Raw genomic sequence first — 12,867 nt, forward strand, 5'->3', positions numbered from 1 at the left:
CATAGTCATAGACTGTTTCTCTCTTGCTATCGCACGGCAAGCGTACCAGAGCGCCAAGTCCATGTCCAAGAGGCTTCTAAACTGCTTCTACCCCCAAGCCATAAGATCTCTGAACATCTAATAAATGGCTCCCACGACTATTTGCATTGCCCTAAACCTCTTTACACCGCTGCTACTATTCTGTTTGCTGTCATCTATGCATACTCACTTCAATAACTCTACTACATGTACATACAACCTCAACTAACCGGTGCCCCCGCACATTGACTTGTTGTTGTTTACTGCTGCTCTTTAATTACTTGTTACTTTTATTCTTATTCTTGTCCGTATTTTTTGAAACTGCATTGTTGGTTGGGGGCTCGTAAGTAAGCATTTCACGTAAGGTGAAATGCTGTTGTATTCGGTGCATGTGACTAATACATTTTGATTTGACTTTGAGATATTCACTTACTAGAAACAAAAAAAACTCCATCCCCCCAAAAATGTGGATATCAAACTCACGAAAAAGGATAATTGACTCAGAGATATGGACCAAGAACTGATGTCCACTAGAGAGGACAAAAAATATTCTGTGTTTCCGGAGGATACGCAGCATAAATAAATATATTAAATCATTGATTGACACAATCCTCGACACTTGACCACTGGGTTATGAAGGAGAGGGCGGGTCTTTTGCCCAAACGAGAATCTCACTAGGATTGGCCTACTAGTTTATGGTTTTGAAGATTTCATAGGCCTAATGTTATTAGCTGTCCAGTAGATTAATTMCAATCCTATTTTGTGTTACTACCTACAGACTGACGAGACTACAAATTATTTTCCAGCTCTATTATGAGCACACCACATATCATCAGTGGTTTCCACAAATCAAATCACCTATTACATTAGACGCAGGACATTTGTAAGAGGTTTTGCTATTCTTTCACTGTTTCTTGACAGAGTCAGTTAGGTGGGTCTTAGGTCTCCAATTTCTCTGTGTATTTTGCATTGTTTGTAGCCTATTTTGTTTACTTTTGAGTTTGTTTAATTAGTTACATTATTAAGGAAGGTTTCTTATTGAATGGCCTACTGTTGCAAGTGCGAAGCGTGGTCAGYAGAGGGCGCACTCTACCCACGTGCATGCAGTTGTGGAACTTCACTCAGAGGAAGGTGCCAAAAATGAAGCGAGGCAAAAGCCGGAGGCTGACATTTTCTTAAAGGTGTCCGCTGCAGGGAACCCAACGCTGGAGAACGAAGCTTTGGAAAAGTCCCTGGAGATTGTMTTTGAGACACATCCAGTAATCCAAGTGCAGCAACACAAAGGACTGCAGAGCGCCCCCCCGCTTGGATTCCCTTTGACAGAAAGTGAGTGTGTGTTGCCTGTTCTTACTCTTTCATTCCTTCTTTACTGCAGCCTAATCTGTCCCCACTTGTAATTAGAGTGAAAATCTACCTAGATTAGTGCCTGCCTAGTTTAAGTTACATTGTCCTGGACAAACGGGACAGTTACAGTGGGATGGAGATGTTTYAGTGGTGCATGTTTCATGCTGTGAGCATGCATCGGTTCATAGGCCTACTTATCTACAGTWTTAAAATGTTACTGCTTGTTAAATGTTTACTGCATGGAGAGCAGGCTAAACTACATCATGGCACACTGTTTAGTAGCCGAATTCCTATTCAGTGTATGACTGCTTGGTTTAAATCATTGGCATGATCACCTATGTAATCAAATTGATGTTCCATCATAAGGTAATGATTGGGGTGGACAGATTGATGGGCCAGGGGTTTAGTGTTAAGTGCTCTCAAATGATTACAGCCCTATACAGATGAAATGAACTAAGCAGATTTAAAACAACATTCTTTTTCACAATGACAACCTCAACAAGGTTGTAAATCCTTTGTAAGCCATCTATTCCTTCACAAATACACTGCAAGATATCATATTATTATGACAGAGATAAGGTCAAATTAGTAAGTGCAAAAAGTAGATGGGCCTTTTTCTTGATCGTGGTMTTGTAGATGTGTGTATTTAAAACAAAAATATTGATCAAACTTAGAGATTAAGGGCCTATATAACAAATATACACCTTTAAATGTAGTATAATTTATTAATAACTGTATCAAGTTTTCCGTTATGATGAGAGGGAAAGTATTTAGATTAACTGACAAAAAGGAGAAGAGGGGATTGATAAAAGAGAGGCAAATGTGAAGGAATTGTAGAGTGAAGCACAGAAAGCAAAAGCAGAAGGGAGGAGATGAATAGCAAACGGGCCTTCGTGGAGAGGAAGAGGAATGAGGATCGAACCCCAGGCTATAGTGACAATGCAACATTGTGATGCAGTGCCTTAGACCGCTGCACCACTCAGGAGGCCTGATCAAAATAGTTTAACCTGCCTTTTGTCAATAATCACTGATCTGGCTTTCAAGTCTATCATTGAAAATGCAATTTTTGTTACAAATTTTACAAGAAGCATGCATAATTCACATGGACTAATAATGACTAACATCTTGTAACAGGCATTGTAGAAAATTAACTCAGGTCTCATAAACAATCTCTCAATGTCATGTTCGTCATAAGGAGTAGACCAAGATGCAGCGTGGTATGTTTCCATCCTTTATTTTGGAATAGAAAACTTCAATGAACAAAAACAACAAAACGAACAAACGAAACGTGAAGCTATAATAATGCTCACAGGCAACTATACATAGACAAGATCCCACAAAGCACAAAAGGGAAATGGCTGCCTAAATATGATCCCCAATCAGAGACAACGATAAACAGCTGCCTCTGATTGGGAAACATACCAGGCCAACATAGATGATTAAACACCTAGATAACCCACCCTAGTCATTGTCACGCCCCGACCACCATAGAGAATAAACAGCTCTCTATGGTCAGGGCGTGACACTCAAGCACAAGCCCAGGTGCTACTGAGTAACCAGTTAATATTTATATTTCAAGTTTAGCCAACTTGGATCTATTTGCTAGCTAAGAGATTCATTGTTTTGAACACACCCTTCTGTCCATCTCCCACTGTTTGAACAGCATGCTAGCCTGTCCACTTTGTTCAGATATAGAAATCAAGTAGCCTACCTTATTTCTCAGAATGAGAATGAGTTGCCAATTCCTTTAATAATTGTGTTTTATGCTTATTGCACATTTATAAAACATTTATAAAACACAGACTAGACGCCTAGTATAATCCGTCTTTGGCTAAAATGCTGKTAGCGGTATGTGGTACATTGACACYCGCGACAAACTGAGTAGAGCATACATTTTCCAGAATCAATGTTCACTGATAGGACTACTCCCATTTAGTAGTGTCTGCTCTGCACACAATTTGAGGAGTTGAGACATGAAAAGGGTATCGTCAGAAAAGTTAATTTATCTTCTATTACAGTAAAATAAAGTAGAATTGTGTTTCGGTGTCCATATGACTGATTCTGTTCGACCAAACCTCAAATAGCGAGTTGAAACCACTTGTCAGATCTCTCATCTTTGTTGTTTTGAGTGGCAGGGGAGGGGCTTGGCCGTGTGTAAATGGGAAGGTGCACACAGCAAAGAAGGAGTGAAGGAGACGAYACCAAAAAGACGACATGAGAACAAGCAGACGTACTGTAAACGCTAATAAATACAAACAATTACGATTCTTGCATGTAAGCATTTGGAATCTCGCGCTAAAACATACATTTTAATGAATCAAGTCAATTTGATATACCGCCCAGCCCTACAATAGTCCTGGATGTTGATTGACTGAAACAGTATTTCAGCCGTGTGAAAATCAAACAATGCACGACGGGTATGACGTAAACATACTTGTTCACTGTTCTACTTATGTTGGTAGCCAGTTTATAATAGCAATAAGGCACCCCAGGGGTTTGTGGTATATGGCCAATATTGCTTAAYTAGAATGGAGGTTATTCATGCATTCACCTATAGTTGTTAYCTATGAGCCTCTCACCCRGAGAAGAAAAGATAGGGCTCGGGGYGGGAGATGAGACTGTGGTTTAAWCTTCTCTGTAGGGCAAGGAAAATAGGAAAGAAGATACACTTTTTCCTGCCCTCTGTATTTTTTTTATTTACTTCGCCTCCACCCCTCTAAACCTGTCCACTGTACTCTATTCCACTGTTTTTGTGTCATTCAGGACAATAGTGTGAAAATAATTCTCTCTCTGCGTTCTTTACTTTAAAGGTGAATCTTTTCTGTTGGCCATTGAGCTTCTCCTCTCTGTGTGAGAAGCTGTCTAGAGGTAGACCTAAGGCTCATACATCAGYAGTGGGTGGCAGGTGTATTATGGATCTAGGATTCATGGATTCCACTCTCTGATTTAACCCTTTACACCAGCACTGTTTGACSCTTCCTAAGACAGACAGACAGACRGATGCATACACACRACACACAGATACACAGAGCTATCTCTTTAACTCATGTACAAACTTTTACAATGTACGATTTTTTCAGGGCTAAGAACCATATTAGAGAATATTAAAAYAGCCATTGTTTTAGTTCAATAAMTTAAAAAGGAACAAATGAGTCAGTGGTATAACTAGTGCTGTTACCCCCAGTGGAAGGTACATTAAATACAGTAGGAATGTTGATCATTTTACAATGGAGTTAGGAGACGCTAAGGATTTGAACGYACCACATAGGGTGCAGGCTCACAACATAACGGTGTGTGTAATTATGAATTGCTACAGTACACCTGCAATAACACACCTGACGGAATATTATGTGTGCGGTGTAAATGAACGGTTTAGAATGAAACCAAACACGCAATTGTGCGCCGTTAACCAACCCGGTTTTTAATGAAATAATGAACGCTTACTCTCGCTGACAAAGCATATGCCACATAATATATGGCCTATTAACAAATTAACCACGAGGAATAATGGATGACCTAGAGGGGATCTTTATTGATGGAATGCAGTTATTCTTACCCCTAGCCATAGCGAGACATTGTGGGCCTGAAGGGACCTGATCTGGAATAGGTCTATAGAAAATGCCTCTAATATCTGAACGTTTTCACAATAGGCCTGTTCTTGGATCTTCAACCAAAGACCGTCGCAGAAAACAAAATATAATACCCGTTTATTTAATAAGGTTCCCTGTTCCCTTGACTGTCATAATACGCACGTCCTATTATGTGGCTGTGCTGGCGTTCCTTTTAGCACCCTCACAGTAGCACAATTAGTAAAGCATCTGAGGTAGACCTACAGTATATGCTGGTTGTAAAATGATACGCGTTGTTTCGTTTAGATATTGCTCTTCGTTATGTTATTTAGCCTACTACACATTATGTTGAGGCAAAGAACAAGTTGCCTTATTATGTAAAAAATATTTACTCTCTCACTCGCTCMTTGTGGTCGCCAGACGCTCTTGCGCGCAAGGCTGAGAAATTCTGCAATTGATTTTATTGGGGAGTAGCCTACTTTTCAACACCATGGGTGCATTGGTCTGTTTTCACTTGGTCTGAACGGCGCGGGCGAGTGCAGTGTCTCACCRCTGTACTGTGTACTTGCTCYTTATATCTGTCGCTATTTGGACAATACTGAACGTGCCTCTGTTTCTTAACGTCTTTCTATAATGTAGTCTACCTCCGCAAAACGCTCYAGACTGAGCAGACGGGACTCGTCAGTTGTGTTTGGGAAGTTTATATTTTCTTCCAACAGATGCGCATTTATTTTTTTATTGTTTTGGACCTCAATCATTGGACACTGTTGTCGTTTTAAGATTCGCCAATACACCGGGTCTTCGGTAAGTTTGATAGTGTCAATTTTACGCATTTAACAGGTGAGTTTATGAAGTCAWTTTCAGTCATTTCCAGTAGCCTTAATGTTTGTCTGTCTTCACATGCTCTATTATTTAACTCACATTCATGGCGTTTATGAAAACGGATTTCACTGTGTTTTTTTTTCTGTCTTCTGATATATTATAAGGCTGAGTCCCTATGCGTAAAGCACTGTTAATTACGCAGTTGGCGACTTAATATTTATAAGAACTCAAGTATTGAGTGAATTCAAGTAACATTATTTCATTCTTGCAGTACGATTTCTAGTTATTATTAAGTGATCGTTYTTAGCTTGAAATGATGGCGCAACAGCCAGTCTATAATTTGTTCAGATGAAAACGGATTACTATTATTATTYTTGTTTATAGTCATAATAGTATAATGTAGTAATATAACATTTTTTGAGAGAACCTCTGGACGCACTGAAATGGAAAGGCACGGAGGACAGGTGGGCGATGAAAGAACCTGGGGCGCGAGATCTAGCGCGCGGTGTGAACTCTCCTCGGTTTACAGCTGCCGGGTGGGTCCGAGGAAAGAGCAAGAACAGCAGCCTAAGCAATATAGGTTACAATAAGTAGGCTATGGAGTCCATGTGTTTTAATAGCTCTCCAATGTAGGCCAAGTAGCGATGCCAAACCAAGCAGCACTTCTCGGATCCCGCATTCGACGGTACAACATATGCCAAGTCTCCCAATGCGTTTGTCAATTCTAATGTTTTCCCTTTACACCACTGCATTCGTATAGACAAACGCATTTAGGCCTATGGAAGATTGGGAAGTTATATGTTTAAGTCTAAATGCTGATACCAACAAGTGTAAACCCAATCAGAATGCTAGTGAAAGGAATTGAAGGATAATATTGATTTGCTCCCGCTTATTGTTGAGATACAAGTCAGAATTGAAGATTGTTTATGAGATTATTTTATATATATGAACCCAAGTATCTTAGAAAATAGTAATGCATTTTTTTAAAAAAGACTCAGGAAATTACTTGYCAAGTTGTCTTGTCTTGACGAGGTTGATTTGGCTGATATGGCACTGAGCARGAGTCCTGTGAAACAAAATCACCTTGCAATTATAATTCGGAGGCCCCACCTTTTTATCAATGCACAAATCATATAGCCTACATATGACAGATTAGTAGTAAAAAGCAGACACGCTGCTGGGAGAAAGGTACACCACAACTGCAACAGATTCCTTATCTTAAATGCTTCAATTGAGTTAAAGTGTGCCTCCATTAGAGATTCGTGTCAACCACTTCACCCACTTATCCTCATTCTCCTGGAATATTGCTGGACGCTGTTCTGAAAGATGACGTTGTTGATGCAACTTGTATTTGTTCACTCAGATACAGAAAACATRGATATGGTTTTAAATGTGGTACAATTATGACCAGGATTTTCTGGTCGAATGCAACAACAACACTTATTCACAGAGAATATCGGCAATATCATTGTTTTTTTAAATTAATCACGGTCTTTTAATTGCATCATGTTATGATCCATCAATAACACACAGCCACAGATTGCGCCAGGAGCAACCAGGGCTCAGGCACACGGTTGTGTAAGCGAATCCACAGGAACTTACTCCAGCACYTTTATAAACTCCTTCTGGTGGTGGTGTGTGTGTGGCCGAATCTTCTGGGAGTGTGTGTGTGTTGCCGTAACGTAAGCAGATCATTTTCTCTTTGCTTTGAAAGGCAGGATTCCTCGGGACTCTTGGCTCCGTCCACCTGAACGAGTAAAGTCAACACGTCCGATATATTTTTCTTCTCTGGTTTGAACAGCTTGATGGGGGAACGGAATGCTGCTGGTTCTTTTTCCCCCTCTTGTTTTTTTCTTATTTCGGTGGGCCTGAGACAGCTGTTGGTTTGCAGAAATAAATATTTGTAATCCTTAACAAATTAAACAAGCTGATTGGAGTGTTAAACTAAGTCCCACACATTGGACTGAACTTTGACCCTTTATGGAAGAACAGCCATCGAGCCCAAGTGTCGCAGATTCATTTGATTCATATCTGAACATTTTCATTTATGAATCAATTATTTCCTTACCAATAACAACAGCTTCTATGTTAAGGCTATCAMACTGTTAAATAGCCAACCCTAGCCGGTTTCCACGCGGTTACGCAACCCTGTATCTATACATAGACTTGGAATCACTTGCCACTTTAATAATGGAACACGAGTCACTTTAATCATGTTTAAATAATGCTTACATACTGTTTTACTCACCTCATATGTATATACTGTATTCTATTCCACTGTGTTTTAGTCAATGCCACTCCGACATTGCTCGATCAAATATTTATATATTTCTTAATTCCATTATTTTACTTTTAGATGTCTGTGTATTGTTGTGAATCGTTTTAAGATACTCCTGCACTGTTCGATACTACTGCACTGATGGCGCCAGGAACACAAGCATTTCGCTGCACCTGCAGTAACATCTGCTGAATATGTGTATGTGACCAAAAATGATTTGATTTGAATGCCAATGTCGTTCTCAAATCAATTCCTGCAGTGTTTTTCTGCTATGTCTACCTAATGCTTTGACGTAGGCCTTCAAAAGTAGCTTTTCACTAGGCCTCAGAGGAGGGGGGATCAAAAAGTGGAGGTCCCAATTCTATTTGTACTCTTTTTTTAAATGGATATGCTTCTTAATCCGAAAGTCCGAGCCCCCTCGGAAATCGAATTAGCATAATAAAAACATCCCCATAAAAATCTGTCAGTTTAAACTAGAGGTATGATTTTTTTATTTATTGGATGAGTCTCATCCACTGCATCCGCGCCTATGTTGAACTTCCGCATCTGCGGTGAAAGGTGACAGAGCTAGAGTGGTGTTTGTCAGACCATGAGATATCCCAGAAATGGGTCTTCTCACAAAATAATCTGTAGCGTGCGAACGGTTTGGCCTATAAACAGTTATGACCCTATCTATTGAAAGATGAGACTCTCGACTATATCGGTTGTTTCGCTCTAGGAAGCCAGCATGATTCGTCTGAAGGCCCTGGTAACAGTTGAAAAATGAATGGAAGTATACAGTACCAGTCAAAGTTTGGACACACCTACTCATTCCAGGGTTTCTTTATTTTTACTATTTTCTATATTGTAGAATAACTGTGAAGACATCAAAACTATGAAATAACACATATGGATCATATAGCAACCAAAAAACATTAAACAAATCAAAATATATTTATATTTGAGATTCTTCAAAGTAGCCATCCTTTGCCTTGATGAAAGCTTTGCACACTCTTGGCATTCTCTAACCAGCTTCATGAGGTAGTCAACTGGAATGCACAAATTCCATTTGTGGAATTTCTTTCCTTCTTAATGTGTTTAAGCAATCAGTTGTGTTGTGACAAGGTACAGGTGGTATACAGAAAGATAGCCCACTTTGGTAAAAGACCAAGTCCATATTATGGCAAGAACAGCTCAAATAAGCAAAGAGAAACACAGCCATCATTACTTTAAGACATGAAGGTCAGTCAATGCAGAACATTTGAAAAACTTTGAAAGATTCTTCAATGGCTCGCAAAAACCATCAAGTGCTATGATGAAACTGGCTCTCATGAGGACGCCACAGGAAAGAAAGACCCAGAGTTACCTCTGCTGCAGAGGATAAGTTCATTAAAGTTACCAGCCTCAGAAATTGCAGCCCAAATAAATGCTTCAGAGGTCAAGTAACAGACACATTCAACATCAACTGTTCAGAGGAGACTGCATGAATCGGCCTTCATGGTTGAATTGATGCAAAGAACCCATTACTAAAGGACACCAATAAGAAGAAGAGGCTTGCGACCAAGAAACATGAGCAGAACATTGACCGGTAGAAATCTGTCCTTTGGTCTGATGAGTTCAAATTTGAGATTTTTGGTTCCAATCGCCGTGTCATTGTGAGACGCAGAATAGGTGAACGGATGATCTCCGCATGTGTGGTTCCCAACGTGAAGCATGGAGGAGGAGGTGACGGTGGGGGGTGCTTTGCAGGTGACACTGTCAGTAATTTATTTAGAATTCAAGGCACACTTACCAACATGTCTACCACAGCATTCAGCAGCGATACACCATCTCATCTGATTTGCTCTTAGTGGGACTACATTTGTTTTTCAACAGGACAATGACCCAACACACCTCCAGGCTGTGTAAGGGCTATTTGACAAGAAGGAGATCGATGGAATGCTGCATCAGACGACCTGGCCTCCACAATCACCCTACCTCAACCCAATTGAGATAATTTGGGATGAGTTGGACCGCAAAGTGAAGGAAAAGCAGCAAACAAGTGCTCAGCATATGTGAGAACTCCTTCGAGACTGTTGGAAAAGCATTCCAGATGAGCTGGTTGAGAGAATGCCAATAGTGTGCAAAGCTGTCATCAAGGCAAATGGTGGCTACGTTGAAGAATCTCAAATATAAAATATAATTTCAGTTGTTTAACACTTTTGTTGGTTACTACATGAGTCCATACCGTATGTGTTATTTCATAGTTTGGATGTGTTCATTATTATTCTACATTCTAGAAAATAGTAAATGAAGAAAAACCCTTGAATGAGTAGGTGTGTTCAACCTTTTGACTCGTACTGTAATATGGAGACTGTTTAGTAAAAAAAATAAGGGGTAAAATACATGTAAAAAAAAATATATTTACTATATCTCTCAGATACAGTGCATTCGAAAAGTATTCAGACCCTTTCACTTTTTCCACATTTTGTTATGTTACAGCCTTATTCTAAAATTGATTAAAATACTTTTTTTACCTCATCAATCTCCACACAATACCCCATAATGACAGAGAAAAAACAGGTTTTTAGAAAATGTTGCTAATTTATAAAAAATAAAAAATAAACTGAAATATCACATTTACTTGAGTATTCAGACCCTTTACTCAGTACTTTGTTGAAGCACATTTGCAGCGATTACAGCCTCGAGTCATCACGGGTATACGCTGCAAGCTGGCACAACGTATTTGGGGAGTTTCTGCCATTCTTCTCTGCAGATCCTCTCAAGCTTATCAGGTTGGATGGGGAGCGTTCTACACAGCTATTTTCAGGTCTCTCCAGAGATGTTTGATCGGGTTCAAGTCTGGACTCTGGCTGGGCCACTCAAGGACATTCAGAGACTTGTCCCGAAGCCACTCCTGCATTGACTTGGCTGTGTGCTTAGGGTAGTTGTCCTGTTGGAAGGTGAACCTTCTCCCCAGTCTGAGGTCCTGAGCGCTCTGGAGCAGGTTTTCATCAAGGATCTCTCTGTACTTTGCTCCATTCATCTTTCCCTCGATTTGGACTAGTCTCCCAGTCCCTGCCACTGAAAAACAGTCCCACAGCTGATGCTGCGACCAACATGCTTCACCATATGGATGGTGCCAGGTTTCCTCACGCTTGACGCCAGGCTTCAGGCCAAAGTTTTCAATCTCAGTTTCATTCAGACAGAGAATATTGTTTCTATTGGTCTGAGAGTCTTTAGGTGCCCTTTGGCAAACTCCAAGCGGGCTGTCATGTGCCTTTTACTGAGGAGTGGCTTCCGTCTGGCCTTTGTATCATAAAGGCTTGATTGGGGTGCTGCAGAGATGGTTGTCCTTCTGTAAGGTTCTCCTATCTCCACAGACAAACTCTGGTGCTCTATCAGAGTGACCATCGGGTTCTTGGTCACCTCCCTGACCCTTCTCCCTGATTGCTCAGTTTGGCCGGGCGGCCAGCTGTAGGTGGAGTCTTGGTGGTTCCAAACTTCTTCCATTTAAGAATGATGGAGGCCACCGTGTTTCTTGGGGATCTTCAATGCTGCAGACATGTTTTGGTACCTTTTCTCAGATCTGTGTCTCGACACAATCCTGTCTCGGAGCTCTACGGACAATTCTTTCGACCTCATCGCTTGTTTGTGCTCTGACATGCACTGTCAGCTGTGGGACCTTTATACAGGTTTGTGCCTTTCCAAATCATGTCCAATCAATTTTTTTATTTATTTATTTTAACCTTTATTTAACCAGGTAGGCAAATTGAGAACACGTTCTCATTTACAATTGCGACCTGGCCAAGATAAAGCAAAGCAGTTCGACACATAACACAACATAGTATACACATGGAGTAAAAAAAACATATAGTCAATAAACAGTAAAAAAAAATAAGTCATATATACAATGTGAGCAAGTGAGGTAGATAAGGGAGGGTGAGCAGACAAATATATGTATAAATAAATAAAAAATAAAAAGGCCCTGGGAGGCGAAGTGAGTAACAACACAAGCAAGTAAATAAAAACTAAAAAAACACTGGAATGGTTGGTTTGCAGTGGAAGAAAGTGCAAAGTAGCAGGACAGAAATTAATGGGGTGCAAAAGGGAGCAAAATAAATTAATAAAATAAATACACGTAGGTAAAGAGGTAGTTGTTTTGGGCTAAATTGTAGATGGGTTATGTTACGGTGAGTAATCTATGAGCTGCTCTGACAGGCTCGGTGGCTTAAAGCTAGTGAGGGAGATAGGTGTTATCAGTTTTCAGAGATATTTTGTAGTTCGGTTCCAGTCATCTGGCAGCAGAGACTGAAGGAGAGGCGTTCCAAAGGGAAGAATTTGGTTTTGGGGGTGACTAGAAATATCCTGCTGAGCGGCGTGCTACAGGTAGGTGCTTCGGCTATGGTGACCAGCGAGCTGAGATAAGGGGGGACTTTTACCTAGCAGGGTTTGTAGATGACCTGGAACAGTGGGATTGTGGCGACGAGTAAGCGAGGGCCAGTCAAACTGAGAAGGTAACAGGTCGCAAGTGGGTGGGTAGTATACTGGGGCTTTGGTGACAAACGATGGCCACTGTGATAGACTGCATCCAATTTATTGAGTAGGGTTTGGAGGCTATTTTGGTAAATCGACACAAGTCGAGATTGGTCTAGGATGGTCAGTTTACAGGGTATGTTTGGCAGCATGAGAATAAAGGTGCTTGTTTGGCGAATAGGACAGCCAATTCTAGATGTGACTTTGGAATTGGAGATGTTTGAGATCGTGTCTGGAAAGGGAGTTACAGTCTAACAGACACTGGTATTTGTAGTTGTTCCCAATATTAAGTCAGAGCCGTCCAAAGTAGTGTGTTGGACATGGCGGCGGAGAGGCGCGTCT

At 40.6% G+C, this 12,867-nt stretch overlaps 1 protein-coding gene across 2 annotated transcripts in view; it reads left to right on the forward strand.

Moving 5' to 3' along the window:
• Nucleotides 1–5,450: 5,450 nt before the first annotated feature.
• The window catches only part of LOC111976238 (netrin-3-like), a 109,972-nt gene continuing 102,555 nt past the window's right edge, over nucleotides 5,451–12,867 (forward strand). For both annotated transcript variants that reach the window (XM_024005001.2, XM_024005002.2), the window contains exon 1: nucleotides 5,451–5,735. The gene's annotated coding sequence lies outside the window, so the exon portion shown is untranslated. The remainder of the gene's footprint in view (nucleotides 5,736–12,867) is intronic.

Source organism: Salvelinus sp. IW2-2015, linkage group LG17, assembly GCF_002910315.2.
Source record: "Salvelinus sp. IW2-2015 linkage group LG17, ASM291031v2, whole genome shotgun sequence".
NCBI lineage: Eukaryota > Metazoa > Chordata > Actinopteri > Salmoniformes > Salmonidae > Salvelinus > Salvelinus sp. IW2-2015.